The following is a 12,762-nucleotide window of genomic DNA, read 5'->3' on the forward strand; positions in this document are numbered from 1 at the left end:
TTCATGGACAGACATCATCATTCTTGGACAAAGGTTCATGAAAGATGATGCTTGTTCATGAAAGATGACGTTTTGCCTCTCACTGAGACCCGAAATTTGGCGGGAAAAATCCCAATTTGGCAGGAAAATCCGAACCAATCAGAGTCTGCACATCTCTAATTCAAACACTACTGAATAGAATTGTATAGTGGCAAGTAGCTTGTAGACGCTCCCTTTATCCCAACATGAGGGAAATCGTGCAGACAGGGAGAATGCAGACAGTGTGATAAGTATTATGGGTGCAATTTAGACTCAGACATAGGGGGGGAGCAGGAGTGCTATATGAGGGGGGCTAGACTCTGACACAGGCAGGGGCAGGACTGATATATGAGGGAGGGGGGCTAGACTCTGACACAATTGGGAATAGGAGTGATATATGGGGGCTAGATTGACACAGGTGGGAGCAGGTGTGATATAAGGGTGGGGGCTAGACTCTGTGCTCTGTGACACAGGTGGTGCTACAGTGATATATGGGGGGGCTGTAGTGTCATTATGGAACTAAAGTGACACCTAGGGGAGCTGAGGAGGGGCATGGGGGGGCTGTAGTCATACAGGTTGAGCTGGAGTAACACGTGTGGAGCTGAAGCCAGAGAGACATAGAGAGGGGGATGAGGCCTGCTGTAGAAATGCAGGGTGAGTGGGGGGTAGAATGAGTTTGCTGGAGAGTCACAATAGGGATGAGGCCGCTGTTGTTACACAGGAGGAGTGTGGAGGCAGCTGGAGAGAGATGGGGTTGAGGCAGATGGAGAGACACAGAGGGAAGGAGGTGGTGTTAGGATATGGGTATTATCTTTTGAGAGAAAGTCCAACAACAGCCTTGAGGGCTGGAACACTTGGCTAGCTGCAACCATGGAGTAGCCTTGAAGTCTGGTAAGCATTGGCTTCTTGTGGCCTTTGAGCCTAAGTACAATATGTGGCCTTGTGGACCGAGAAGCAACCTTGGCAGGCTGTGGCCTGTGGGCCGTTGAACAAGATGCAGCCTTTGGGCTGTGTAGCAGCCTTGGCAGGCTGTGCATGTGGGCCGTAGAACAAGATGCGGCCTTTGACCCGTGTAGCAGCCTTGGCAGGCTGTGGCCTGTGGGCCGTAGAACTAGATGCGGCCTTTGGGCCATGTAGCAGCCTTGGCAGACTGTGGCCTGTGGGCCGTAGAACAAGATGCAGCCTTTGGGCCGTGTAGCTGCCTTGGCAGGCTGTGGCCTTTGGGCCATAGAACAAGATGCAGCCTTTGGGCCATGTAGCAGCCTTGGCAGGCTGTGGCCTGTGGATGGACCTGTGCCACCGGGTTGTCACAGGCGGTGGTACGCTGGACTGTGTACTTAGGATGCTGGATTGCAACCTGTGCCACCGGGTTGACACAAGTAACTAGATGCTGGAGCGTGGCCTGTGCCGCCGGGTTGACAAAAGCGGTTGTACTCTGGATTGCATACTTTGGATTCTGGGTTGTGGCCTGTGCTGCTGGGTTGACACAAGTGATGATACACTGGATTTCGTACTTAGGACGCTGGATTGCGGCCTGTGCCGCTGGGTTGACACAAGCAGCTAGAAGCTGAAGTGCGGCCTGTGCCACCGGGTTTGTCACAAGCAGCTGGACGCAGCACTGTGTAATCTGGACACTGAGTGCAGTCTGTGCCGCCTGGATGACAAAAATGTCAGAGCGTGGATATGCAGACCGTGCCACCTAGATGACACAAATGGCAGGTAGTAGATATGCTGACCATGCCGCCTAGATGACACAAATGGCAGGTAACAAAAGCAGACAGGAGGACTGTGTACTCAACTGGATAACAGTAGACAACACCACAACCGGAAACACGTGAAATGCTATCACCGGCATCGGAGCAGCATTCACACCAGAAGGAAATAGCTGCAGGAACCAATCCAGAACAGAGCAGGGATGATGGACAGTTGATGGGAGGAGTTCAGCGAACGTTCCCCAGCGTTTGTATGAGCCGCTTGTGACGGTACGCCCCCTTGATGAGGGGTTAAGGAACCCCTAAACCCTGGTTTCTCAGGAAAGTTCTCAATAAACTTTTTATTCAGAATAGGAGCATGTAAGGCTCTTTCGGGAACCCAGGAGCACTCCTCTTGTCCATAGCCCTTCCAGTGGACTAAGAATTGAAGGCTGCCCCGTGATAGTCTGGAATCCAGGATCTTTTCTACCACAAATTCCTGGCGCCCCTGGATGAGGACTGGTGGAGGTCTGACTGAAAGTCCAGAAGAAAATCTGGAGGAGAAGAACACCGACTTAAGAAGTGAAGAGTGAAATGTATTAATAATTCTGAGTGTCCTGGGTAACTGTAATCGAAATGCAACTGGATTGATTTGTGAAATAATCCTAAATGGGCCAGTGAATTTGGAACCCAGCTTTTGTTATCTCTGACGGAGATTAATGTTCCTGGAGGACAGCCACACCACTTGGAAGAGGGCATGCTGTACCTTCCTCCAGACTGATTGAAACCTTGAGACAGATGAAGATGGTGGAGCTCCAGTTGATGTGATCTCAAAAGAGTAACTTATAGGATGAGTCCCAAGATTACAGAAAAATGGAGACACTGAAGAAGCAGAATGGCAGGAGTTGTTGATGGAAAATGGCAACAGAGGAACCCAGCCAGTTGTTTTGGTATTTCAAGATGAAACAGCAGCGGTAGTGTTCCAAGGATTGGTTTGCCCGCTCCGTCTGTCTATTTGATTGTGGATGGTAACCTGAGGAAAGACTCACATTGATACTTAGGTTGGTACAAAAACATCTCCAAAAATGGACAACAAACTGGGACCCACAATCCGAGACAATGTCTGATGGAAGCCAATGAAGTCTGAAGACATGCTGAAGAAATAATGCAGACAATTCCTTAGCTGACGGTAATTTGGTAAGAGGCACAAAATGAACCATTTTGGAGAACCGGTCAACAATCGTCCATATGACAGAACAGTGGGAAGACAAAGAAAGGTCAACTATGAAGTCCATAGCAATATGGGTCCATGGCTTAGCGGGCATAGTCAAAGGACATAGCTGCCCTGAAGGTTTTGTCTGGAAAGTCTTATTCCTGGAACAGACGTTACACACCAAGACACAACAAGACAACTTGAGTATCCCGAGACATAGACTGCCACCAAACAGAACGGTACCGAAGCTCCAAAGTTCTCACAATGCCTGAGTGACCCAAAACTTTAGAAGAATGAAAGTCATTTAAGACTGTCTCACGAAACTTCTCCGGGAAAAAAAGCACACCAGATGGTTTTCAAGAGGAGCTTCAGACTGACGAGTCCTGAGAGAATCTGCCAAGGTCCTGGTCAAGGCTACATGAATCTTGGAAGTTGGAATAATGGTCTCTTCCAAAGTAATTGAAGGCTGGTTGAAGGAGAAACTTCCGAAAAGGGTGTCCGCCTTAATATACTTCGACCCGGTGAATGAGAGATGATATAATTAAACCAGGTGAAGAACAGAGCCCAACGAGCCTGCCTTGCATTCAACCTCTTGGCTGTTTCGATGTAGGCCAGATTCTTGTGGTCTGTGAGAACCGCCACATGATTAGCCCCCTCTAACCATTTAATGGCTAGAAGCTCCCAGTTGCCAACATCATAGTTCCTCTCCAGGAAAATTTTGCACACGGATGAAACTTGGCATTTTTGAGATCCTTCTGAGAGAGGATAGCGCCCACTCCAATCTCAGACGTGTCCACCTCAATGACAAATGGCAGTTCCGGGTTGGGATGCCGAAGAACAGAAGCTGATACAAAAGCTGGCTTAAGTGCATTGAAGGCTTGAATGGCAGTAGTCGACCAATTATTGACCTTAGCTCCTTTTTTAGTTAATTTTATGATAGGCGAGACCATGGAGGTGAAACCCAAAAAACGCTGGATGGCCTTCAACGTAATGGGTTGTTCCCAGTCCAAGATGGCCTTTACCTTGCCAGGGTCCATGGAGAAACCTTGCAAAGAGATAATGTAGCATAAGAATGAGACCTCCTTCACGTCAAATTCGCATTTCTCCAGCTTGGCATACAAGTTGTTATCCAATAATCTTTGCAAGACCTGCCTCACATGCCTACAATGTTCCTCCACAGACTTGGAATAGATGAGGATGTAATCTAAATAGACCACTGCAAAGACTCCCAGAAAATCCCTTAACACCTCATTGATGAAATCTTGAATGACAGCTGTTGCGTTGGAGAGGCCGAACAGCATAACTAGGTACTCAAAATGTCCAGAATGGGTGTTAAATGCTGTCTTCCACTCATCTCCTTCTCTGATGAGAATGAGGTTATAGACGCCTCTAAGATCAATCTTTGAGAAAATGGAAGCCTCACGCAGTTGATCAGAAAACAGAAATGAGTGGCAAGGGATACGTGTTCTTGACTGTGATGTTATTCAGTCCACGGAAGTCAATGCAAGGTCGGAGTGATTCATCCTTTTTCTGGACAAAGAAAAAAAACACTCCTACTGGGGACGTAGAAGGACGAATGAGTCCCTTGTCCAGAGCCTCCTGAATATATTCTTGCATTGCTTTATCCTCCGGAATGGACAACGCATACAGTCTGCCTTTAGGAAACCTGGCACCTGGTAGCAGATCAATGGTACAATCAAATGATTGGTGAGGTGGCAGGACATCAGCTTTTTTCTTTGAAAACACTTCAGCTAGATCTCGATAAGGAGCAGGAATGGATGCTGATTTTGATGAAAAGGCAGCAGCAAGACAAATGGAGCGAGAAAGGGACTGGGAGAAACAAGCAGATCCCCACTTGAGAATTTCTCCGGTTTGCCATTGGATCATAGGGTTATGCTTTTTCAGCCAAGGTAATCCCAATGTCGCAAACTCTCAGGCAGACAGTTGACGCAACCTGTATTCAGGGAATTGGCTAGACCTATTCCTGAGGCGCGGAGTCTAATGTGCCAGCGGTATTCACCAGGGACCCTCGCAAGAAGGTATGGACTTGGCTGCGTCTGACACACAGGTCGCAGCCCTCAGGTTAGGTTTCCCTATACAGGTGCTGGTGTACTAGTTGGAGTGCAGTAGATATTAGCGTAGTCGACAAGCCGGGTCAGAACCAAACAGACGAGACGGCACCAGGGAGCAGGCGTAAACGGGTCACAGGGAATAGCCGAGGTCAGAACCAAACAGATGAGATGGTACCAGGGAGCAAGCGTAAACGAGTCACAAGGAATAGCCGAGGTCAGAACCAAATAATCAGGATATGCACAGGAACGCTGGAGTATGGAATGGAGCCTATACTCTGGCACTGAGGTGCTCCCAGGAACTTCCTTATATAGGTCAGGGTTCAACTCAGCCCCAATCAGTAAATCCCTAATCCTGACATGTCACTTTAATTCTACTTGCAGTATGGCGAGCGTGCCACAAGGGGCGCCACGACCGTCTGCACACATTTAATAGAGGGAGTCCGCGGCAGCAGGCGCTGGGATCTCCCTGCTACCTGCTCACCGGAAGACGCAACAGGAAGCCTGAGAGGACGTCACGGGTAGCGGGCACCGGAATCTTCCCACCCGCTGCCCATCAGGGAACCAGTGCTGCCGGACCTGGTAAGTGATGACCGGTGTCCGGCACACTGTCACACCCAACAGGACCGGAGCCAGTGGACATTGGAGTAGAATAAAAGACAATTCTTCAAGATGCAGAGCCCCAATGGATAATTGTAATGGAGGAGTCCGAAAGGCAACCGGAACTTTAGAAAGTCTCTCGTCATCCAGACCAATAACTGCCACAGGACTAGACAAGGACTCAGCATTCAGGCCTAACGTTCTGAAGAAAGAAAGCCCCGCTATCCATGAAGGCCAGGATGGAAATCTGAGCATTGGGCAATTTGATCAATGTGGTGATAAAGACAGAATTTTCAAGGGAGATGGATGCAAGGCCTAGATGTACCTCCCCTAGCCCTTCTAGACCTTGCCTTTTCCAGACTTTACTGTACAAAGCTGAGACAAATGTCCTTGACCACCACAGTAGAGGCAAAGACCCAACGAACGTCTCCGACATTTCTCTTCGGCCAGAAGACGAAACGCTCCCAGTTGCATTGGTCCTTCAGGCACTGATGAAGCCTTCCATACCGGAGATCACGGAGGCAGAGAAGGCAGATTCTTTTCTACTCTGCGTTCCCGGAGTCGCCAGTCAATATGAATGGCCAAACTCATGAGATCATCTAAGGAATCCAGAGATGGATGCTGGACTAGGATATCCTTAATTTGATTTGGCTTCGTAAGGCCGGCTCATTCCATCCCACATCAACAGCCCATTTCAGGAATTCCATGCAATAGTCCTTGACTGCTCTGTTCTCCTGTTTCAAGGACCTGAGATTTGCATCCACCATCGCTGCTTTATCGGCGTCATCATAAAGAAAACCCAATGCGGCACAAAAGGAGTCCACGGTCTGTAATGCCATACTAGTGGAGGGGACACTAGAGGCCCAAGTCTGAGGGTCTCCCTGTAATAGGGAAATAATTATTCCAACTTGTTGGACCAGCGAGCCTGAGGATATGGGCCGGAGCTTAAAATACAGTTTGCAACTCTCCTTGAAGTTCAATAAATGCTTCCGATTACCTGAAAACCGGTCAGGCAAATTAAGCTTAGGTTCAGGCACTGCCAGAGCTGGGGTTCCTCGAGTCTCCTCAACACGAAGAGAAAGCTACTGCACTTTTTGAGTTAGTGCCTGAATCTGGCCCTGATTCAGAGCCGGACGCACTGACAGAGCGCTCGCTCTGAATCAGGGCCGGTCTTTTTTTTTTTTTAGAACGGCCTCCTGGCCACTCGCATAGCAGTGGGTGACCATCCACAGCTATAGCGAGCGGCCAGGAAGATGGTCACGATGGTCAAGACCATCGGGCTTGCGATGAGACCCATGTGGTAGGGTCTCGTGGCCGCAAGCCCCAGAGAGATTTCGGCTCTAACAGAGCCGAAATCTCTCCCACTGACATCACTCGTGATGTCAGAGGGGCCGCCCCCAAACGGAGGCGTTCACATGGGAACGCATCTGTTTGGGCAGCCACTCCCCCAGTCCGCCCACCAAAGGGGGTGTGCTGTCACTCAACATCAACAGCATGCCCCCTTTGGTACGAGACCCGGAGCGACGGAGTGCCCGTCGCTACCCAGGTCTCGCGCATGAACACGATGGAGCCAGCTCCGTCGTGCGCATGCGCACTGGCCCACCATCGACCCGGTTGCGAGCGCTCAGCGCTCGCGACCAGGTCTGAATCAGGCCCTCTGTGCGGCCAGATATTTGAGCTGGATTTTGTGAGGAATCCATGCTTGATGAAAAGAAGAATACCCTAATATGACAAAAGTCTTTGTTGTGGCCGGTGATAATGTTAGGATATGGGTATTATCTTTTGATAGAAAGTCCAGCAATAGCCTTGAAGGCTGGAACACTTGGCTAGCTGCGGAAATGGAGCAGCTTTGAGGGCTGGTAAGCCTTGGCTTGTTGTGGCCTGTGGGACTAAGTACAAGATGCAGCCTTTGGGCCGAGAAGCAACCTTGGCAGGCTGTGGCCGTAGAACAAGATGCGGCCTTTTGGCCATGTAGCAGCCTTGGTAGGCTGCGGCCTGTGGGCCATAGAGCAAGATGCAGCCTTTGGGCTATCTAGAGGAAGTAAAAGTCATAACAAGGTTTCTGTAGGTGAACCCGCGGAAGGGGGTCATAGAACAAGATGTGGGTCGCAGAACAAGGTCGTAGAACAAGATGCGGCTTCTGGGCAATGTGGCAGCCTTGGCAGGCTGTGGCCTGTAGAAGGACCTGTGCCACCGGGTCGACACAGTGGGTGGTACTCTGGACTGCGTACTTAGGATGCTAGATTGCGACCTGTGCCGCCGGATTGACACAAGCGGTGGTACGCTGGATTGCGGACTGTGCCACCAAGTTGACACAAGCAGCTGGACGCAGCACTGCGCACTCTGGACACTGAGTGCAGTCTGTTCCGCCTGGATGACACAAACGGCAGAGCATGGATATGCAGACTGTGCCGCCTAGATGACACAAGCGGCAGGTAGTAGATATGCGGACCATCCCGCCTGGATGACACAAATGGAAGGTAACAGAAGCAGACAGGAGGACTGGGTACTCAACTGGATAACAGGAGACAACACCACAACTGGAAACACGTGAAACGCTATCACCGGCATTGGAGCAGCGTTTTCACCAGACAGAAATAGCTGCAGGAACCAATCCAGGACAGAGCAGGGGTGATGGACAGTTGATGGGAGGAGTTCAGCGAATGGTCCACCAACATTTGCATGAGCGGCTTGTGACAGGTGTTGAAGAGACACTGGTGGAGGATGTTGATGGAAATACACAGGGAACAGAATACGAGGGGCATGTGGCTGAAATGACACACTAGGCAGAAGGTGACACTAGGCAGGAGGTGACACAAGAAGCATGAGGCTGGAAGTAACACAGGTAGCACGAGGCTGGAGAGACACAGAGCATGGAGGGCACACGTTGGGTTGTATGAAGATGACATTAGTTATATTCTTACATAACAGGCATATTACGGACTATGGGATTACCTACATGAATAGTGATTACTGACTGAAGACATCATCTGCCCTTCAATTTCTTCAAAGGTTCCTCATCACAGAGAAACAACTATAAAGGTAAGGGGTATTTTTATTTAGTACACACAATAAGACTGTATAGCTTTTTTTTAAGGGGGGCAGCAAAGGGACTATTTTCTCCAGGACTCTACTTGGTCTAGAACCGGCCCTGTATGGAGGGCACTGATGGAAGCTGCATTATATGGTGGTCACTGCGATGCTTTTTGTATTATATAGTGATCACTGATGGTCTTTGCTAGGGATGTGCAGGCTCATTTCTACTCGGTTTCGTTCGTTTTTTTTTAACGAATCTTATTGGCTATCCAAAACTCGTGACAGCTGATACCCAATAAGATTCGGTAAAAAAAAACGAACGGAACCGAGTAGAACCGAGCCTGTACATCTTTGCATTATATGGCGGTGTCACGAACCTGGGCTGACTCGCAGATACAACAATCTGGATCAGCTGGTTGTGATGCCGGCGCACCGCTGTCACTTACCAAAATACACGGTTCTTCTGCCACCACGCAGACTGTTCTCCAGAAGTCTGCGATCTCCCAACAGATTAATAATAAATCACATTCAAATGACACACAAATATGTAGCATGGGCCTATCCAGGCACGCAAGTTCAATAAGAATCACGGAGAATATGCTAGATTAAATTAAATGTGTTTAATCCCAAAAATATTTTCAAGGCTTAGTTACAAAAATATTAATAAAATGACAAACAGATTATAATGCAAATATTCTCTTACAAAATAAAAGAGAGAAATAAATCAGAGTCCCTAAGACAACTTACACTAAAGTTCTTAGCACTGCTGATGGGGTGGGGGATCTCACCCACAGGAATATCCTGATGCACTCCCAGACCTGACTGTCTGAACCCCAAGGAGTGAACATTGAATGTTGGATGGTATTCTCTTTTTATACATCCCTAATTCTTTGTTCATACTTAACAGGGTCTCCCAATCAGGTCAGCAGGGTTTGAGATTAATAGATTTCCAGTACAGGGTTACCTGGCCAAACTAGCAGGGTCCCTGCTTTAAAGATAAGTGATGGTATAACTCACTCTTCAACTTCCCCCTTCTAGACCTATAGTAAATACCAGAATCCTTATTTTAGCCTTTTGAAGTAGGGCACTGAAGTAACAGGAGGTCTGGTTCTGGGATTATGATCTAGGACACTGACTTCAGGGGTCATAAAAAGGGAGAGTTGGTCACACATGGCCTCACACTGTGAGGGATGTACATCATTTTGTTACCTGAAAGCCATTCACTTGCTAATTCCAGCCCTTTCTGACCTGCACACCAAATAGCAATGGACATACCATGTTTATACAGTCTATAAAACTAAAGGAGACACAGTTATATAACACTCCTCAAATCACAGGACAAAGATCATTATCAACCCCTCTTCCTGGAATGCCTATCTTCAAAAGAGGTGGGGTAATACCTCAGCCCTTCTAGACACACACAGTTCAATTAAAGGACTTCATAGTTCACAAAATATTATTTCTGGCGATTATTCTTGCGATTAATCATCACAGGCGGGCACTGCTATGCGCTCTACATTACATGGCAGTCACTGCAGTGTTCTTTGCATTATATGGAGGTCACTGCAATGCTCTCTTTATTACATTAACAGCACTGATTGTCTCTGCATTATATGGTAGGCGCTGATAGTCTCTTCATTATATGACAGTCACTGTGATGCTCTCTGTATTATCTGGCACTCACTGCAATACTCTCTGCATTATATGTCAGTCATTGAGACGCTCTCTGCATTATATAGCTGGCAATGAGATGCTCTCTGCATTATTTGTCGGTCACTGCCACGCTATCTGCATATTATGGCAGGCACTGTGATGTTCTCTGCATTACATGGTAGTTAGTAGTTACTGATCATCTTTGTTTTATATAGTGATTACTGTGATACATACTTGCCTACTTTTGAAAACTAGTTTCAGGGAGATTGTAGGTGGCAGCAGAATGTGGCGCGCGAAGGGGGCGTGTCATGCTCCGCCCAAAGGGCGTGTCTAGCTTCACCTATGGGCGTGTCTGGCACTCGGGGGCGTGTCCTGTATTGCCAGTTGAAAAATATAGTACTAAGAGCAGCATATCATAGGTAGTTTTTCTATGGGTAGCCTACTACCAGAGGTGTACAAAGACTGCAATCATGTATCATGAGTTATTCCTTTTATATATGGTTGCAATGCCCCCATAGTACCCCACAGGGCCTCCATAGTAATCCCCTGTACACACAGTGAGCCTGATTCACACCCGGTCGCAAGCGCTGAGCGCTCGCAACCGGGTCGATGGTGGCCCAGAGCGCATTCGCACGATGGAGCCGGCTCCATCGTGCGCATGCGCGAGACCTGGATAGCGACAGGCAATCCGTCGCTCCGGGTCTTGCACCAAAGGGGGCGTGCTGTCGATGTTGAGTGACAGCATGCCCCCTTTGGTGGGCAGGCCGGGGGGGTGGCTGCCCAGACGGAGGCGTTCCCATGAGAAAACCTACCATCTGGGGGCGGCCCCACTGACATCACAAGTGATGTCAGCGGGAGAGCTTTCGGCTCTGTTAGAGCCGAAAGTTCTCTGGGGCTTGTGGCCATGAGACCCTACCACAAGGGTCTCGTTGCAAACCCGATGGTCGCGATGGTCTTGAACATCGCGACCATCATCCTGGCCGCTCGCATTAGCTGTGGGTGGTAACCCACAGCAATGCGAGCGGCCAGGAGGCCGCTCCATAAAAACAAAAAGACGCCCTGATTCAGAGCGAGCGCTCTGTCAGAGCGTCCGGCTTTGAATCAGGGCCAGTGTCCCATATTAGCCCACAGTACACAGAGCACCTCCATATTACCTGCAGTACCCTCATATTGCTCCCAGTACACAGTGGCCCATATTACCCCCCAGTACACACAGTGCCCCCATATTACCCCCCCAGTACACACAGTGCCCCCAGTACACACAGTGCCCCCATATTACCCCTCAATACACAGTGCCCTCATGGTACCTTTTTTCTCCTGTAAAAACTTTTTTCTCCTGTAAAAACTGAGCAGGGAGCCTGGGCAGTGTTGTGAGGAGGGTGGCACAAGCAGTGACACGGGCAAGGAGCAGGTCAGCAGTTTGAAGAGGGCTGATATGTGCAATCCACATTCAGGTAGGTTGGCTGGTCCCTTGGGAGAGGCAATGTTGTGTGGAGCTCTGTGCTGGTTAGGTCATTTCCTTCAGCCTGCGAGCAGTACAGGCTCACTGCTGTGTGGCCGCCATGGAGGAGCGGGTCCCACAGCATTTCTGATCAATTTAACGAAGCCCCAGGGAGGAAAGGTATGGAGTGGGGCCATGCACTGTGGCCATAGAGGGTGTGCCGCTCTGCATGTTGCAGGGAACAGCCCAGTCATCAGACATCCCGGGCCCCCTGTCAGTCTGGTGACAGCGGCTGACCAGAGAGGGGGCCGACCTCAGCCGCTGATCAGTGCCGCAGTAGCCGTGCTGCCCGCCTGTCCCCTCTGGATGCGGACTGCTGGGCTGACTATCCGGCCACCGCTGCTCACAACCCCGCGGTGGCCGGCCTTTTAGTACAATAGTGTCACGCATGACGTTCCCATAAGGCCCCGCCCCCAGCATTACCGGACTCGCGCATGCGCACTCCGTTGGCTTAAAAAATGAATAATAAATCGGGAGATAATGTTCCTTTTGCGGGGCAGCGGGAGGCTTCATTAGAAATCGGGAGCCTCCCGCTAAAATCGGGAGGGTAGGCAACCCTGCTGTGATACTCTGTACAGTATGACAGTCGCTGTAATGCTGTTTGCTGGGTGAGATAGTGTAATACAGGTAACAATACTTACTGTAGCCATTGAGTCTAGAGACAGTGGAACCTGCATGCTCCATTGGAAAGTTTCCATTATTGCTATGATCGAAATACAGATGCCTATCTTATTCCTGACGCCAACATCCAGAAGGAAACCAGCCTGAACGAGGTATGTTCGGGGCGCTCTTAGCTTTAGCCGCGCGGGAGGGGGAAGGGGTGTTAGATTTAGGCAGTGTAGTGGGGTTAGGGTTTGGGGGGGCAGATATGAGATAGATATTTAGCTAATGATAGATAGATAGATATGAGATCGACAGTAAGATAGATAGATGGTGCTAATTATTTCATTTGTGATACTTAGAAGAACATGCAGAATAAAG

The sequence above is a fragment of the Taudactylus pleione genome, unplaced genomic scaffold (assembly GCF_031769625.1).
Source record: "Taudactylus pleione unplaced genomic scaffold, aTauple2 ptg000140l, whole genome shotgun sequence".
NCBI classification, from domain to species: domain Eukaryota; kingdom Metazoa; phylum Chordata; class Amphibia; order Anura; family Myobatrachidae; genus Taudactylus; species Taudactylus pleione.